This window comes from Balaenoptera acutorostrata, chromosome 9 (genome assembly GCF_949987535.1).
Source record: "Balaenoptera acutorostrata chromosome 9, mBalAcu1.1, whole genome shotgun sequence".
Classification (NCBI taxonomy): domain Eukaryota; kingdom Metazoa; phylum Chordata; class Mammalia; order Artiodactyla; family Balaenopteridae; genus Balaenoptera; species Balaenoptera acutorostrata.
The window spans coordinates 104,768,890-104,788,828 of NC_080072.1; positions in this window are offsets into that span (position 1 = coordinate 104,768,890).

Here is a 19,939-nt window from a genome sequence, read left to right on the forward strand (position 1 = left end):
CGCCAAGGAGAACTTCCCAGGACCTCTGCTGCCAGTATCCTTATCCCCACGGTGAAACAGAGCCAACACTTGCCTCTGCAGGAGACCCCCCAACACCAGCAGGTACATCTGGTTCAGTCTCCCCCAGGGTCACTGCTCCTTCCCCTGGGTCCCGATGCACACATTACTTTGTGTGTGTCCTCCAAGAGTGGGGTCTCTGTTTCCCCCAGTCCTGTCACAGTCCTGCAATCAATTCCCACTAGACTTCAAAGTCTGATTCTCTAGGAATTCCTCCTCCCGTTGCCGGACCCCCAGGTTGGGAAGCCTGACGTGGGGCTCAGAACCTTCACTCCAGTCGGTGGACTTCTGTGGTATAAGTGTTCGCCAGTCTGTAAGTCACCCACCCAGCAGTTATGGGATTTGATTTTACTCTGATTGCGCCCCTCCTACCGTCTCACTGTAGCTTCTCCTCTGTCCTTGGACGTGGGGTATCCTCCTTGGTGAAGTCCAGGGTCTTCCTGTCAATGATTGTACAGCAGCCAGTTGTGATTCTGGTGCTCTCGCAAGAGGGAGTGAGAGCACGTCCTTCTACTCCGCCATCTTGGTACTCTCGCATGTGTCCAAATTTATTTTTTATTGAAGTATAGTTGATGTACAATATTATATGTTACAGATGGACAATATACTGGTTCACAATTTTTAAAGGTTATATACTCCATTTATAGTTATTATAAAATATTGGCTATATTCCCCATGTTGTACAGTATATCCTTGTAGCTTATTTTATACATAATAGTTTGTACTTCTTAACCCCCTATATTGCTCCTGCCCCCTTCCCTCTCCCCACTGGTAACCACTAGTTCCTTCTCTATATCTGTGTCTCTTCTGTTTTATTCACTAGTTCATTGTATTTTTTAGATTCCACATATAAGTTATGTCATACAGTATTTGTCTTTCTCCAACTTATTTTACTAAGCATAATACCCTCCAAGTCTGTCCATGTTGCTGCAAATGGAAAATTTTTATTCTTTTTTATCACTGAGTAGTATTCCATTGTATACTTATAGCATAGCTTCTTTACCCATTCATCTGCTGATGTACCCTTAGGTTGCTTCCATATCTTGGCAATTGTAAATAATGCAGCTATGAACATTATGGTGCATGTATCTTTTAGAATTAGTGTTTTATTTTTCTTCAGATATATGTATGTATATATATCCAGGAGTGGAATAGCTGGGTCTTATGGTAGTTCTATTTTTAGCTTTTTGAGGAAACTCCTTACAGTTTTCCACAGGGGCTGCACCAATTTGTATTCCCATCAACAGTGTATGAGGGTTCCCTTTTCCCCATATCCTCACCAACATTTGTTATTTGTATTTTTTTTTTAGGTTTTTTTTTTTTTTGAATTTTAGCATTTTATTTATTTTTTACACAGCAGGTAAATCCCAATCACATGTCAATCCCAATCTCCCAATTCAGCTCACAACCACCACCCCTGCCACTTTCCCCTTTGGTGTCCATACGTTTTTTGTTCTCTACATCTGTGTCTCTATTTCTGCCCTGCAAACCAGTTCATCTGTACCGTTTTTCTAGGTTCCACATATATACGTTAATATACTATATTTGTTTTTCTCTTTCTGATTTACTTCACTCTGTATGACAGTCTCTAAGTCCATCCATGTCTCTACAAATGACCCAATTTCATTCCTTTTTATGGCTGATTAATATTCCATTGTATATATGTACCACTTCTTCTTTATCCATTTGTCTGTTGATGGGCATTTAGGTTGCTTCCATGACATGGCTATTGTAAATAGTGCTGCAATGAACATTGGGGTGCATGTGTCTTTTTGAATTATGGTTTTCTCTGGGTATATGCCCAGTAGTGAGATTGCTGGGTCATATGGTAATTCTATTTTTAGTTTTTGAAGGAACCTCCATACTGTTCTCCATAGTAGCTGTATCAATTTACATTCCCACCAACAGTGCAAGAGGGTTCCCTTTTCTCCACACCCTCTCCAGCATTTGCTGTTTGTAGATTTTCTGATGATGCCCATTCTAACTGGTGTGAGGTGATACCTCATTGTAGTTTTGATTTGCATTTCTCTAATAATTAGTGATGTTGAGCAACTTTTCATGTGCTTCTTGGCCATCTGTATGTCTTCCTTGGAGAAATGTCTATTTAGGTCTTCTGTCCATTTTTGGATTGGGTTGTTTGTTTCTTTAATATTGAGCTGCATGAGCTGTTTATATATTTTGGAGATTAATCCTTTGTCTGTTGATTCAGTTCAACAGAATCAACAGACAAAGGATATTTTCTCTTATTCTGAGGGCTGTCTTTTCGTCTTGTTTATGGTTTCCTTTGCTGTGCAAAAGCTTTGAAGTTTCATTAGGTCCCATTTGTTTATTTTTGTTTTTATTTCCATTACTCTAGGAGGTGGATCAAAACAGATCTTGCTGTGATTTATGTCAAAGAGTGTTCTTCCTATGTTTTCCTCTAAGAGTTTTATAGTGTCCAGTCTTACATTTAGGTCTCGAATCCATTTTGAGTTTATTTTTGTGTATGGTGATAGGGAGCGTTCTAATTTCATTCTTTTACATTTAGCTGTCCAGTTTTCCCAGCACCACTTATTATAGAGACTGTCTTTTCTCCATTTTATATCCTTGCCTCCTTTGTCATAGATTAGTTGACCATATGTGCGTGGGTTTATCCCTGGGCTTTCTATCCTGTTCCATTGATCTATATTTCTGTTTTTGTGCCAGTACCATATTGTCTTGATTACTGTAGATTTGTAGTATAGTCTGAAGTCAGGGAGTCTGATTCCTCCAGCTCCATTTTTTTCCCTCAAGATCACTTTGGCTACTCGGGGTCTTTTGTGTCTCCATACAAATTTTAAGATTTTTTTGTTCTAGTTCTGTAAAAAATGCCATTGGTAATTTGATAGGAATTGCATTGAATCTGTAGATTGCTTTGGATAGTATAGTCATTTTCACAATATTGATTATTCCAACCCAACAACATGGTATATCTTTCCATCTGTTTGTGTCATCTTTGATTTCTTTCATCAGTGTCTTATAGTTTTCTGAATACAGATCTTTTACCTTGGTAGGTAGATTTATTCCTAGGTATTTTATTCTCCTTGTTGCAATGGTGAATGAGATTTCCTTAATTTCTCTTTCTGATCTTTCATTGTTAGTGTATAGGAATGTAAGAGATTTCTGTGCATTAATTTTGTATCCTGCAACTTTACCAAATTCGTTGACTAGCTCTAGTAGTTTCTGGTGGCATCTTTAGGATTCTCTATATATAGTATCATGTCATCTGCAAACAGTGACAGTTTTACTTCTTCTTTTCCAACTTGTATTGCTTTTATTTCTTTTTCTTCTCTGATTGCCGTGGCTAGGACTTCCAAAACTATGTTGAATAATAGTGCTGAGAGTGGACATCCTTATCTTGTTCCTGATCTTAGAGGAAGTGCTTTCAGTTTTTCACCATTGAGAATGATGTTTGCTGTGGGACTGTAGTAAATGGCCTTTAAGATGTTGAGGTAGGCTCCCTCTATGCCCACTTTCTGGAGAGTTTTTATCATAAATGGGTGTTGAATTTTGTCAAAAGCTTCTTCTGCATCTACTGAGATGATCATATGGTTTTTCATCTTCAATTTGTTAGTATGGTGTATCACATTGATTGATTTGAGTATACTGAAGAATCTTTGCATCCCTTGGATAAATCCCACTTGATCATAGTGTATGATCCTTTTAAAGTATTGTTGGATTTTGTTTGCTAGTATTTTGTTGAGGATTTTTGCATCAATATTCATCAGTGATGTTGGTCTGTAATTTTCTTTTTTTGTAGTATCTTTGTCTGGTTAAGGTAGGGTGATGATGGCCTTGTAGAATGAGTTTGGGAGTGTTCCTTCCTCTGCAATTGTTTGGAAGGGTTTGAGAAGGATGGGTGTTAGCTCTTCTCTAAATGTTTGATAGAATTCACCTGTGAAGCCATCTGGTCCTGGATTTTTGTTTGCTGGAAGATTTTTAATCACAGTTTCAATTTCATTACTTGTGACTGGTCTGTTCATATTTTGTATTTCTTCCTGGTTCAGTCTTGGAAGGTTATACGTTTCTAAGAATTTGTCCATTTCTTCCTATTGTCCATTTTATTGAAATAGAGTTGCTTGTAGTAGTCTCTTATGACGTTTTGTATTTCTGTGGTGTCTGTTGTACCTTCTCCTTTTTCATTTCTAATTTTATTGATTTGAGTCCTCTCCCTCTTTTTCTTGATGAGTCTCCGTAATGGTTTATCAATTTTGTTTATCTTCTCAAAGAACCAGCTTTTAGTTTTATTGATCTTTGCTATTGTTTTCTTTGTTTCTATTTCATTTATTTCTGCTCTGATCTTGATGATTTCTTTCCTTCTACTAATTTTGGGTTTTGTTTGTTCTCCTTTCTCTAGTTCCTTTAGGTGTAAGTTTAGATTGTTTATTTGAGATCTTGAGGTAGGACTGTATTCCTATAAACTTCCGTTTTAGAACTACTTTTGCTGCATCCATAGGTCTTGGATCATTGTGTTTTCATTGTCATTTGTCTCTAGGTATTTTTTGATTTCCTCTTTGATTTCTTCAGTAAACTCTGGTTATTTAGTAACATATTGTTTAGCTTCCATGTGTTTGTGTTTTTTACGTTTTTTTCCATGTAATTGATTTCTAATCTCATAGCATTGTGGTCAGAAAAGATGCTTGCTATGATTTCAATTTTCTTAAATTTACTGAGGCTTGATTTGTGACCCAAGATGTGATCTATCCTGGAGAATGTTCTGTGCGTACTTGAGAAGAAAGTGTAATCTGCTGTTTTTGGATGAAATGTCTTATCAATATCAGTCAAATCTATCTGGTCTATTGTGTCATTTAAAGCTTGTGTTTCCTTATTTTCTGTTTGGATGATCTGTCCATTAGTGTAAGTGAGGTTTTAAAGTCCCCCACTATTATTGTGTTACTATCGATTTCCTCTTTTATAGCTGTTAGTAGTTGCCTTATGTATTGAGGTGCTCCTATGTTGGGTGCATATATATTTATAATTATTATATCTTCTTCTTGGATTGATCCCTTGATTGTTATGTAGTGTCCCTCCTTGTCTCTTGTAACATTCTTTATGTTAAAGTCTAGTTTATCTTATATGGGTATAGCTACTCCAGCTTTCTTTTGATTTCCATTTGCATGGAATATCTTTTTCCATCCCCTCACTTTCAGTCTGTATGTGTCCCTAGGTCTGAAGTGGGTCTCTTGTAGACAGCATATATACGGGTCTTGTTTTTGTATCCATTCAGCGAGCCTGTGTCTTTTGGTTGAAGCATTTAATCCATTCACATTTAAGGTAATTATCGATATGTACATTCCTGTTACCATTTTCTTAATTGTTATGGGTTTGTTTTTGTAGGTCCTTGTCTTCTCTTGTGTTTACCACTTAGAGAAGTTCCTTTAGCATTTGTTGTGGAGCTGGTTTAGTTGTGCTGAATTCTCTTAGCTTTTGCTTGTGTGTAAAGCTTTTGATTTCTCTATTTTATCTGAATGAGATCCTTGCCAGGTAGAGTAATCTTGGTTGTAGGTTCTTCCCTTTCATCACTTTAAGTATATCATGCCACTCCCTTCCGGCTTGTAGAGCTTCTGCTGAGAAATCAGCTGTTAATTTGTCATTTTTCCTTTGTACTTTCAATAATTTTTCTTTGTCTTTAATTTTTGTCAGTTTGATTACTATGTGTCTCGGCATGTTTCTTCTTGGGTTTATCCTTCCTGTGACTCTCTGCACTTCCTGGACTTGGGTGGCTATTTCGTCTCCCATGTTAGGGAAGTTTTTGACTAAAATCTCTTCAAATATTTTCTCAGGTTCTTTCTCTCTCTCTTCTCCTTCTGGGACCCCTATAATGTGAATGTTGTTATGTTTAATGTTGTTCCAGAGGTCCCTAAGGCTGTCTTCATTTCTTTTCATTCTTTTTTCTTTCTTCTGTTCCACGGCAGTGAATTCCACCATTCTGTCCTCCAGGTCACTTATCCGTTCTTCTGCCTCAGTTATTCTGCTATTGTTTCCTTCTAGTGTATTTTTCATTTCAGTTATTGTATTGTTCATCTATGTTTGTTTGTTCTGTAATTCTTTTAGGTGTTTGTTCTTTAATTCTTCTAGGCCTTTGTTAAACATTTCTTGCATCTTCTCAATCTTTGCCTCCATTCTTTTTCCAATGTCCTGGATCATCTTCACTATCATTATTCTGAATTGTTTTTCTGGAAGGTTTCCTATCTCCACTTCATTTAGTTGTTTTTCTGGGGTTTTACTTTGTTCCTTCATCTGGTAGATAGCCCTCTGCCTTTTCATCTTGTCTATCTTTCTGTGAATTTGGTTTTTGTTCCACAGGCTGTAGGATTGTAGTTCTTCTTGCTTCTTCTGTCTGCCCTCTGTGGATGAGACTATCTAAGAGGCTTGTGTAGGTTTCTGATGGGAGGGGCTGGTGGTGTGCAGATCTCAGTAAAACTTTAATGCACTTGTCTGCTGCTGGGTGGGGCTGGGTCCCCTCCCTGTTGATTGTTTAGCCTGAGGCGACCCAACATTGGAGCCTACCCAGCTCTTTGGTGGGGCTACTGGCAGACTCTGGGAGGGCTCACACCCAGGAGTACTTCCCAGAACTTCTGCTGCCAGTGTCCTTGTCCTCATGGTGAGCCACAGCCACTCCTGCCTCTGCAGGAGACCCTGAACACTAGCAGGTATGTCTAGTTCAGTCTCCTATGGGGTCACTGCTCCTTTCCCTGGGTCCCAATGCGCACACTACTTTGTGTGTGCCCTCCAAGAGTGCAGTCTCTCTTTCCCCCAGTCTTGTCAAAGTCCTGCAATCAAATCCCAGTAGCTTTCAAAGTCTGATTCTCTAGGAATTCCTCCTCCCATTGCCGGACCCCAGGTTGGGAAGCCTGATGTGAAGCTCAGAACCTTCACTCCAGTGGGTGGACTTCTGTGGTATAAGTGTTCTCGTTTGTGAGTCCCCCACCCAGCAGTTATGGGAATTGATTTTATTATGATTGCACCCCTCCTACCGTCTCATTGTGGCTTCTCCTTTGTCTTTGGATGTGGGGTATCTTTTTTGGTTAATTCCAGTGCCTTTCTGTCGATGATTGTTCAGCAGTTAGCTGTGATTGTGGTGCTCTTGCAAGAGGGAGTGAGCACACATCCTTCTACTCCACCATCTTGAACCAGAAAAAAATGTTATTTGTATTCTTTTTGATGATAGCCATTCTGACAGGTGTGAGATGATATCTCATTGTGATTTTGATTTCCATTTCCCTGGTGATTAGTGATATTGAGTATCTTTTCATGTGCCTGTTGGCCATCTGAATTTCCTCTTTTGAAAAATATCTATTCAGTTCTTCTGCCCATTTTTTAAACTTTAAAAAAAAATGTTGACATATGAGCTGTTTATATATGTTGAATTTTAACCCCTTAATTGTCATATCATTTGAAAACTTTTCCATAATTCAGTAGCTTTTATTATTGTTTTGTCAATGGTTTCATTTGCCATACAAAAACTTTCAATTAGTTCCATTTGTTTCTTTTTGCTTTTATTTCCCCTCCTTGAAGAGACAGATCCAAAAATATTGCTACAATTTATGTCAATGATTGTTCTGCCTATGTTCTCTTATAAGAGTTTTATGGTTTCTGGTCTTACATTTAGGTCTTTAATCCATTTTGAGTTTATTTTTGTATGTGGTGTTGGAGAATGTTCTAATTACATCATTTACATGCAGCTCTCCAATTTTCTCAACACCACTTATTGAAGAGACTGCTTTTCTCCATTGTTTATTCTTGTTTCCTTTGTCATAGATTAATTGACCATAAGTGTGTGGGTTTATTTCTGAGCTCTCTATCCTGTTTCATTGATATATGGGTCTGTTTTTTGAGCCAGTACCATACTGTTTTGATTACTGTAGTTTTGTAGTCTGAAGTCTGGAACTGTGATTCTTCAGCTCTGTTCTTCTTTATCAAGACTGTTTTAGCTAATTGGGGTCTTTTGTGTTTCCATACAAATTTTAAAATTGTTTTAGCTCTGTGAAAAATGTCATTGGTAATTTGATGGGGATTGCATTGAATCTGTAGATTGCCTTAGGTGGTACAGTCATTTTGACAATATTGATTCTTCGAATTCGAGAACACAGTATATCTCTCCATCTGTTTGTGTTGTCTTCAACTTCTTTTGTTAGTGTCTTACAGTGCTCTGACTACAGGTCTTTTACATCCTTGGGTAGATGTATCCCTAGGTATTTTATTCTTTTTGATGTGATAGTAAATGGGATTATTTCCTTAATTTCTCTTTGTGATAGTTCATTGTTAGTGTACAGAAATACAACAGATTTTAATTAATTTGTATATTAATTTTGTATCCTGAAACTTTACCAAATTCATTAAGGAGTTCTAGTAGAGTTTTGTGTCTTCTTTAGAATTTTCTGTGCATGATATCATGTCATCTAGAAACTGTGACAGTTTTTCTACATCCTCACCAACTTGGATACCCTTTATTACCGTTTCTGGTATGATTTATGTGACTAGGATTCTAATATGTATTGAATAAAAGGTGAGAGTGGACATCTTTGTCTTGTTCCTGATCTTAGAGGAAATGCTTTCATCTTTTTGTCATTGAGTATTATGTTAGTTGTGGGCTTTTCATACATAGCCTTCATTATGGTGAGGTTTGTTCCCTCTATACCCACTTTCTGGAGAGTTTTTATTGTTAATAGATGTAGGATTTTGTCCAAAGCTTTTTCTGTATCTATTGATATGATCATATGGTTTTTATTTTTCAATTTTTGAAAGTGGTGTATCACATTGATTAATTTGCAGATATTGAAAAATCCTTACATTCCTCAGATAAACCCCACTTGATCATGGTGTATGATTCTTTTAGTGTATTGTTGGGATTGGTTTGCTATCTCATGGAGGATATTTGCATCTATGTTCATCAGAGATATTGGCCTGTAATTTCCTTTTTGTGTGTGTGTGTGATATTTTTGTCTGGTTTTGGTATCAGGGTGATGGTGGCCTCATAGAACAAATTTGGAAGTATTTCTTCCTCTGCAGTTCTTGGAATAGTTTGAGAAGGATATATGTTAACTCTTCTCTAAATGTTTGGTAGAATTCAGCTGCGAAGGCATCTGGTCCTGGACTTTTGTTTGTTGGGAGTTTTTAAATTACTGATTCAATTTCATTACTGGTAATTGGTCTGTTCATATTTTCTATTTCTTCCTGGTTCATTATTGGGAAATTGTACTTTTCTAAAAATTTGTTCATTTCTTCTAAGTTGTCCATTTTATTGGCATATGGTTGTTCGTAGTAGTCCATTATGATCATTTGCATTTCCATGGTGTTGGTTTTAACTTCTCCTTTATAATTTCTGATTTTATTGATTTGTGCCTTCTCCCTTTGCTTTATGAGTCTGGCTAAAAGTTTATCAATTTTGTTTACCTTTTCAAAGAACCAGCTTTTGTTTGATATTTGCCATTTGTAAAAGCCATTTATTTCTGCTGTGTTAGTTATGATTTCTTTTCTTCCACTAACTTTGGGTTTTGTTTGTTCTTCTTTTTCTAGTTCCTTTAGGTGTAAGGTTGGGTTGTTTGTGATTTTTGTTTCCTGAGGTAAGCTGTATGACTATAATCTTCCCTCTTAGAACTGCTTTTGCTGCATCCCATAGATTTTGGATTGTGATGTTTTTTCATTTGTCCCTAGTTAGTTTTTGATTTCTTCTTTGATTTCCTCAGTGATATATAACATATTGTTTAGCCCCGACGTTTGTGGGTTTGTTTCCTTGTAGTTTATTTCTAACCTCACAGTGTTGTGGTGAGAAAAGATGCTTGATATCATTTCAGTTTTCTTAAATTTACTGAGGCTTGTTTTGTGGCCTAGCATGTGCTCTATCCTGGAGGTTTTTCCATGTGCACTTGAAAAGAATGTGTATTCTGCTTTCAGATGGAATGCTCTATATATATCAATTAAGTTCATCTCGTCTAATGTGTTGTTTCCTTATTGATTTTCTGTATGATCTGTCCATTGATGTAGAGGGGGTGATAAATTACACTACTGTTATTGTGTTACTGTCAATTTCTCCTTTTATGTTTGTTAATATTTGCCTTATGTATTTAGGTGCTCCTGTGTTGAGTGCATATATATTCACAATTGTTATATCAATTTCTTGGATTGATCCCTTGATCATTATGTAGTGTCCTTCTTTGTCTCTTGTAATAGTCTTTATTTTTTATTTGATTTACTTTTCAAAATATTTATTTATTTATTTGGCTGCGCCAGGTCTTAGTTACAGCATGCGGGATCTTTGATCTTCATTGTGCATGCGGGATCTTTTTTAGTTGCAGGATCTTTAGTTGCAGCATGCAAACTCTAAGTTGTGGTATGTGGGATCTATTTGTACCCTCCTCTGGGACAATTGCTGCATCTTACCTCCTTTGTGACACCTTTTGCATCTTTGTTTAAGCCATAAAAATGGCTTATTGGTTTGAGTCACTATTGAGATTAATGTAAGATCCTACTTGTCAATGGCCAGATCATAGATGCTTTCTTTGTGTTCTACTTTTTTGGCTGCGCCACACATCTTGCAGGATCTTGGTTCCCCAACAGGATCAAATGTGGGCCCTGGCAGTGAAAGCACCGAGTCCTAACTGCTGGACCACCAGGGAATTCCCATGGATACTTTGAATTGGCTATATTGGAATAAAATAATATTTTTTTAGCTCTCATTCTAAAAACTTTTCTTTTTTGGTACCTATGGAAAGACCAAATTTTTAAAAGACACAAAGGAATATATTGGCTAGCCTTAGAGACTCCCTTAATAAGATGAAGGAAAAGAAATTAGACTTAGAACCAAAAACTAAATTCCTCTTCTTGAAGTCCAGCCCCATCACCTCAGCAAAATCCCTTAACTCCCAAATTCCCCCTCCTTCCACAGAAAATCCCTCAAACAAACACCCAGCTGCCTATTTTGACTTCCCTTTCTTTACAAGATTTATGAGAGTGCTCTGGCCTAATCTCCAGGCCTGGGGTATACAGGTTACTCGTGTAAATACTAAAATTCAGGAATTTAATTTAGCAGAAGCACCCAAGATGGGCGGTAGGGCTTACTTTGTTGTCCCTATAACTCCTCCACTTTCCAGGGCTGTGTAAGCAGGCTCTGCCAACTTAAGGCCTTCCTACCCAAAGAATTCATGTCTCCTGGACAGCAGCAGATTTTTAAAATTTTAATGCCCCTTTACCTCCACTTTCAGAAGATCCTACCAAATTCAGAGAGAAACCTAGAAAGATCAGTGGCCATTCACAACCTTGATCACAGGGACCTTGATTAGCTGCTACTGGGTGTTCTTCCTACTCATGATTACACTGTAGTTAACAGACAAGCAAGACAGCTTCCTGAGGAAAGCCCACACCACACAGAGGATACAGATGACCAGAATTTCTTCTAGGCCTGCCTACAAATGATCAGCTGAAGGCTAATACTCAGGGCCTGACAGAAGCAATAGTTGAGGCTTTTTTCCCCTAAGGTGAATTGGCTCAAGTTTGAATTGTGAACTCAGAAAGAATGCCTTTGTTAAAATGCTTTATACAGACTTAACAAAAGGCACACTGCCTTCAAGTCTTTGTGAAATGATTTACTAAAACATTCCAGACAAACAGCTCTAAATCCAGAACATATAAAACTTTTGATTTCCATCTTAGTTGACAGTCTCCCTGACATAAAGAAATAAATTGAAGATAATGTAGTTGGATGGGAGGATCAGCCCCTTGATATCATTTAGGCTGCAACCCAATTATTTGAGAAATGAAAAGTAACTGTCCTTATCTTACAATTCTTTGCAAAATCAGAAATGTAGCTCTAGAAAAAGTTACTATCCCCCAAACCTCCCCTATTCATCTCAAAATGCTTGTAGATATTATAAAATATCAGGACATTGGAACAGAATTGTTCTAAAATGAAGGAAAAATTTAAATAGTAATTATCCTAAACTTCTGATAATAGAGAAATATACCTCAAAACTCCTGGGAGAAAACTTTCATTCTTTTTCTGTCCTTTGAAATGTAAATCTCACCATGTCTTTAAAATGTAAACACCCCAGGAAACAGCTAAAATGCAACCCATACTCATCAGAGAAGAAGAGGGGTGGAGGGGAGAGGCTTTTAAAAAATACAAACTGCTATAAACTACCATGCCCCAAATCTAGTCAGGTAAACCTAACTTATTCAAACTGTTGTTTTATAAACTAGTGAGTTTTATATTATTATAACCATCTCATGGCTAAATTTTAAAAATGAAAACTATAAGGTTTCTGTATCTGTCTACATCTTTATGTGTCTATATCTATCTCCCTATCTCTCTATATATCTATGTATCTATCTCTCTCTATTGCAGATGTGTTGTATTTTCTACCTCTGAATGGTATTGCTAAAATTAATTTGTAAAGAACTCCATTTAATTGACTTAAAAAGAAACAAGTGCTATGTAAATTAAGTATACTCTCAGAAGTATAGAAACTTAACCCAAATGTTTTTCAAGTTTACATGATCTGGGACAATCCTTGGTAAATAAAAGCTAGTTGAAGATGTGAACATGTCTTGAGTTATCAATATTGAATATAATGCTTTGATTTTACCTTGCTTTTTAGTAAAATAAGTTCACATTATCAGTTACAAAAATTGTCAGCAAGAAAAATAGCTTGGGGTGATGGTTGACTTTGTCTCATGAATTTGTCATGGGTAATCTAAACATAATTGTTGGGAGCAAGTGATTTAGATAGGTGTAAATGGGATAAGAGTTTTTAGGTGAACTTTTTCCCACAATAATTATGTTTTATGGTACGTGTACTTACATAGTTTCCCAAATGTTTTTGGTAACTTACATACTTAGAGTTTGCTAAGTTAAGTTAAATGATAAAAATTCACTGAATATCTAGATCAATTCTAAATAAGATAAAATACTGAAACATTAATTACTGAAAATAGATTTACCCACTTTTGATTTCCTTTTACAGAGGAACTGAAAATATTTGTATCTATTGGTTTCTACATGTTTCATGCCACACTGAAAAACTATAAGAAAGCATGTGTTTCTAGAAATTATAAAATGTATTCATAAATTTGCCAATCTAAAGATGCTGTTCTAACAGACAGTTCATAATTGCTTATTTAGTTTTCATTAGGAATTAAGTTTTCTAAGGGTCAAGAATTCTAACATGTGTAACTTTTAGGTACTACAAATAATAAGGGAAGCAACTCTGTATGCAAGGAAAGTTGAATGTGGCTTTATTTTTTGTTTGTTTAGAAAAGGTACAAGGTATGGAGATGCATTTTTATTGAGGGAAATTAAAGTGAACTTGTCCTAAGTTAAATCTGGTTATTTCAGAATGGGAAGGAAGGAAATGAAGGACACACTATGGACATAGAAAGTTAAAAAGAGAGAGAGGAAGAAGAAATCTTTTGTGATCAAGTTGGCTAAAAATTGAACTGTTTTTATAAGGGTTGTAAAATTAAGCTTTAATACCAATAGTGTACTCATGTAAAACTGAATTTTCTTCCACTAAAAGGACAGGTTTTTTTGATTATTGGTCTGCTCTTAAAAGAAATTTAAAATAAGGTTTTTCTTTACTTTTTAAGTAATCTGCCTAGAAGCAAAGATTTTGTTTTATCAAAATAATTTCCTGTGGTGCTTCATGTTATCTTTAGCACTAGGTCTTCGATTACTTAAATAAACGAAGTCTTTGATATTAAAATAGCTAAGTTTTATTCAGAAGTGTGTAACTTTCTGTATTTGCCTTTGAAATCTCTTATTGTCACTTTAAAATGGATAATTAAGTATTGTTTCATAATGATCTGTGGTCATTTTTAGTCAAATATCCAAAACATTTTGATATTTTTGAAACAATTTCCAAAATCAAATTCTAAATGAAGTCTTTCTGATCTGCAAGTAACTTTAGTATTTCTCCATTGGGCTCCTGGAAAATTTGTTCTTATTTTTTAAAAATTTGTTCTCTTATTTTAAAAAAAAGAGATGTTACTCTAATTAGGCTTATTTGATATATTAAATTCCATGGGCAAGTAAGTGATGCTAAACCTTCTTAAGTTACATTTGTATGGATATATATTATTAATATATGTCCTGATGTAATGATGTAAATAGCCATAATTCTAGTTATTACCTTAAAATGTTGTATGTCACAGAAATAACTAAATTTCCTTGTCAATAGAACTTCAATGAACTCTCATCAGATTTTTAACCATGGCCATTTTTAAGTCTTTGTATTTTATAAAGAGTTATTGTTTTACTCTCATGCTTTTGCAAATATGTTTCATCTTCAGAGAGATTCATGGAAAGGACTCTGACAAGTACTCTAGAATACAGGTTTCTGATCACTTTAAGATAATATCACGAAAATGGGTAAGAATTTGCAGAACTCTAACAGGGAAACTGATGGCTTCATAAAAGTGCTAACAAAAGATCAATCAATATCAACAAGAATTAGTTTTATGGAACTGAATGAACTGATGAGGATTATTATAATTTTTTAATGACTTTGTTTGAAACATTGCTGGTTCCTTAATGTTTTGTTTTTCCAGATTAAGAAAATCTTTTTTCTTAAGCTATCTGTGACTTACAGCAACTTGGTAAAGTATACCTTTGTGAACAAAGATGAAATAGTTACTTTTTCTCCTTACATGATCCCTTCAGAATTAAGAAACCATCAGTGAGTATTCTTATTTTCATGGCAATTTAGTTATTTGTGTAAATTCAATAAGAATCTGTTCTTGTAGAAGGATGCAATTGGAAAACTTGGTTCTATTACAAAGGCTTTGGCTGGAATGTCTTATTTGACAATATGAATAGAATCAGATATGACCAGATAGCTTTAAGGAACTAAAGTTGACTTCATGGAGCCAATAAAGCCCCTCAGAAAAATTGCCCTATTACATTGCTTACAGGGTTACCCATAGCCTTACCACATGAATAAGGAAGGTCATTTCCTGGCAAGTGCAGGAAACTCAGGATATTTGGGGGACCTTGAGAAGAGACGAATTCACCCAAATCTACAGGTATTGTGCAGATGAAGCCTGGTGTCAAGTTCTTGGCTTGGCTTCCTAGCCTTGATAGGTTTTTAAAAGTCCATTCTGAGATTCCTTATGAAAAGTTCCAATAAAGCAGATTAAAAGAGCTTATGTGGTCAATCACTATTCTTGCTACACTTATGTAAATAATTAGGCCCAGTTTATTGAAACTAGACTTAAACACAATAAGACTAATTTGTTTGCAAATTATCTTCAATAGAAATGGGGGTGATAATGAAAGAATAATTATGTTTCAACAATACACCTTTGGGGTATCTAATTCTAGTGCTGTTAATTTTCATTGAGGTTTTGTTTTCTACCTGTAAAGTGGACTAGATTCTGAATTCTTCTAGTTTTCTCCAATATTTGGCTCCAACTCTCCAAACTAATGTTTCCAATTTTTTCGCACCCTTCTGATTTGGAATCCTTGAGAACTAAAACTGTTCTTTTTCTGAAGCCAAGTAAGCAAAAGTTGGACAACCTGATATAGACCTCAGAGAAATCACACCAGCTCATGTATGGATAATCTTTGTGTGTGTTGCTATATGGGCCTCTCAGAAATATCACCAGAGACTTTCAAACTGCAAATCATGAAAACTGTCAGATTGCCATTGCCTGCTTTCAATTCATCTGAAGATGCTTTGAGCCCAACAATTAGAAATCTTTGACTGGCTGCCCTCAAGACTCAGACTGGCCCTAACTTTGGGAGCCTACCTGCATCACTGCCTCCTGATATGAGGCACGATTGTTTAACTGCACTGACCTATTATCAGGATTAAGAGACTGGTTCAGTGATGTAGCAATCTACCAACTCTACTTCTGGAATGTGAAACTTCTAGGGGAAGTTTCAAAGGTGGGAGTGAAGGGGAGCAGAATATGCCATTCCCAAATATGCCACTTTGACATGTGAATATATTTAAGCTGAAGACAATCAGGCCCAAAAGACTCAGGAAGGGCTTTTTAACTCCCCCTTAACTGCCTAAAAGAATTTAGATAAGGGAGTGGCCAAGATGGTAGAGTAAAGAACCTGAACTCACCTTATCCCATGGGCATACCAAAATTACAACCATTTACAGAGCAACTATTAATGAGAAAGACCTGAAGACTAGCAGAAAAAATCTACAACTAAAGACATAAAGAGGGAAGAGAGGAACCAAGATGGTGGAGTAGAAGGATGTGCTCTCACTCCCTCTTGTGAGAACACCAGAATCACAACTAGCTGCTGGACAATCATCAACAGGAAGACACTGGAGCTCACCAAAAAAGACACCCCACATCCAAAGACAAAGGAGAAGCCAAAATGAGATGGTAGGAGGGGCGCCATCACAGTAAAATCAAATCTCAGAACTGGTGGGTGGGTGACTCACAGAATGAAGAACACTTATATCACAGAAGTCCACCCACTGGAGTGAACGTTCTGAGCCCCACATCAGGCTTCCCAACCTGGGGGTCCAGCAACAGGAGGAGGAATTCCTAGAGAATCAGACTTTGAAGCCTAGTGGGAATTGATTGCAGGATTTTGACAGGACTGGGGGAAACAGAGACTCCACTCCTGGATGGCACACACAAAGTTGTGTGTGCATTGGGACCCAGGGGAAGGAGCAGTGACCCCAGGGGAGACTGAACCAGACCTACCTGCTAGTGTTGGAGGGTCTCCTGCAGAGGTGTGTGGGGGGGCTGTGGCTCACCATGGGGACAAGGACACTGGCAGCAGAAGTTCTGGGAAGTACTCCTTGGCGTGAGCCCTCCCAGAGTCTGTCATTAGCCCCACCAAAGAGCCAAGGTAAGCTCAAGTGTTGGGTTGCCTCAGGCCAAACAACCAACAGGGAGGGAACCCAGCCGCACCCATCAACAGTCAAGTGGATTAGAGTTTGACTGAGCTCTGCCCACCAGAGCAACAGTCAGCTCTACCCACCACCAGTCCCTCCCATCAGGAAACTTACACAAGCCTCTTAGATAGCCTCATCCACCAGAGGGCAGACAGCAGAAGCAAAAAGAACTACAATCCTGCAGCTTGTGGAACAAAAACCACATTCACAGAAACACAGACAAGATGAAAAGGCAGAGGGCAATGTACCAGATGAAGGAACAAGATAAAACCCCAGAAAAATAACCAAATGAAGTGGAGATAGGCAACCTTCCATAAAAAGAATTCAGAATAATGATAGTGAAGATGATCCAGGACCTCGGGGAAAAAATGGAGGCAAAGATCAAAAAGATGCAAGAAATGTTTAACAAACACCTAGAAGAATTAAAGCACAAACAAAAAGAGATGAACAATACAATAACTGAAATGAAAACTACACTAGAAGGAATCAATAGCAGAATAACTGAGGCAGAAGAACGGATAAGTGACCTGGAAGACAGAATAGTGGAATTCACTGCTGTGGAACAGAATAAATAAAAAAGAATGAAAAGAAATGAAGACAGCCTAAGAGACCTCTGGGACAACATGAAATGCAACAACATTCGCATTATAGGGGTCCCAGAAGGAGAAGAGAGAGAGAAAGGACCCGAGAAAATATTTGAAGAGATTATAGTCGAAAACTTACCTAACGTGGGAAAGGAAATAGCCACCCAAGTCCAGGAAGTGCAGAGAGTCCCATACAGGATAAACCCAAGGAGAAACATGCCGAGACACATAGTAATCAAATTGGCAAAAATTAAAGACAAAGAAAAGTTATTGAAAGCAGCAAGAGAAGAACGAAAAATAACATACAAGGGAACTCCCATAAGGTTAACTGCTGATTTCTCAGCAGAAACTCTACAAGCCAGAAGAGAGTGGCATAATATACTTAAAGTGATGAAAGGGAAGAACTGACAACCAAGATTACTCTACCCAGCAAGGATCTCATTCAGATTCGATGGAGAAAACAAAAGCTTTACAAACAAGCAAAAGCTAAGAGAATTCAGCACCACCAAACCAGCTCTACAACAAATGCTAAAGGAACTTCTCTAAGTGGGAAACACAAGAGAAGAAAAGGACTTACAAAAACAAACCCAAAACAATTAAGAAAATGGTCACAGGAACATACATATCAACAATTACCTTAAACATGACTGGATTAAATGCTCCAACAAGAAGATGCAGGCTCGCTGAATGGATACAAAAACAAGACCCATATATATGCTGTCTACAAGAGACCCACTTCAGACCTACGGACACATACAGACCGAATGTGAGGGGATGGAAAAAGATATTGCATACAAATGGAAATCAAAAGAAAGCAGGAGTAGCTATACTCATATCAGATAAAATAGATTTTAAAATAAAGAATGTTACAAGAGACAAGGAAGGACACTACATAATGATCAAGGGATCAATCCAAGAAGAAGATACAACAATTATAAATATATATACACCCAACATAGGAGCACCTCAATACATAAGGTAACTGCTAACAGCTATAAAAGAGGAAATCGACAGTAACACAGTAATAGTGGGGGAGTTTCACACCTCACTTACACCAATGGACAGATCATCTAAAGTGAAAATAAATAAGGAAACAGAAGCTTTACATGACACAATAGACCAGATAGATTTAATTGATATTTATAGGACATTCCATCCAAAAACAGTAGATTACACTTTCTTCTCAAGTGCGCACGGAACATTCTCCAGGATAGATCACATCTTGGGTCACTAATCAAGCCTCAGTAAATTTAAGAAAATTAAAATCATGTCAAGCATCTTTTCTGACCACAATGCTATGAGATTAGAAATGAATTATAGGGGAAAAAACGTAAAAAACACAAACACATGGAGGATAAACAATACGTTACTAAACAACCAAGAGAGCACTGAAGAAATCAAAGAGGAAATCAAAAAATACCTAGAGACAAATGACAATGAAAACACGACAATCCAAAACCTATGGGATGCAGCAAAAGCAGTTCTAAGAGGGAAGTTTATAGCTATACAAGCCTACCTCAAGAAACAAGAAAAATCTCAAGTAAACAATCTAACTTTACACCTAAAGAAACTAGAGAAAGAAGAACAAACAAAACCCAAAGTTAGCAGAAGGAAAGAAATCATAAAGATTAGAGCAGAAAAAAATGAAATAGAATCAAAGAAAACATTAGCAAAGATCAATAAAACTAAAAGCTGGTTCTTTGAGAAGATAAACAAAATTGATAAACCATTACGGAGACTCATCAAGAAAGAGAGGGAGAGGACTCAAATCAATAAAATTAGACATGAAAAAGGAGAAGTGACAACAGACACAGCAGAAATACAAAGCATCCTAAGAGACTACTACAAGCAACTCTATTTCAATAAAATGGACAATGGGAAGAAATGGACAAATTCTTAGAAACGTATAACCTTCCAAGACTGAACCAGGAAGAAACAGAAAATATGAACACACCAATCACAAAGAATGAAATTGAAACTGTGATTAAAAATCTTCCAACAAACAAAAGTCCAGGACCAGATGGCTTCACAGGTGAATTCTATCAAACATTTAGAGAGGAGCTAACACCCATCCTTCTTACTCTTCCAAACAATTGCAGAGGAAGGAACACTCCCACACTCATTCTATGAGGCCACCATCACTCTGATATAAAAACCAGACAAAGATACTACAAAAAAAGAAAATTACAGACAAATATCACTGATGAATATAAATGCAAATATCCTCAACAAAATACTAGCAAACAGAATCCAACAACACATTAAAATGTCATACACCATGATCAAGTGGGATTTATCCCAGGGATGCAAGGATTCTTCAATATACGCAAATCAATCAATGTGATACACCACATTAATACATTGAAGAATAAAAACCATATGATCATCTCAATGGATGCAGAAAAATCTTTTGACAAAATT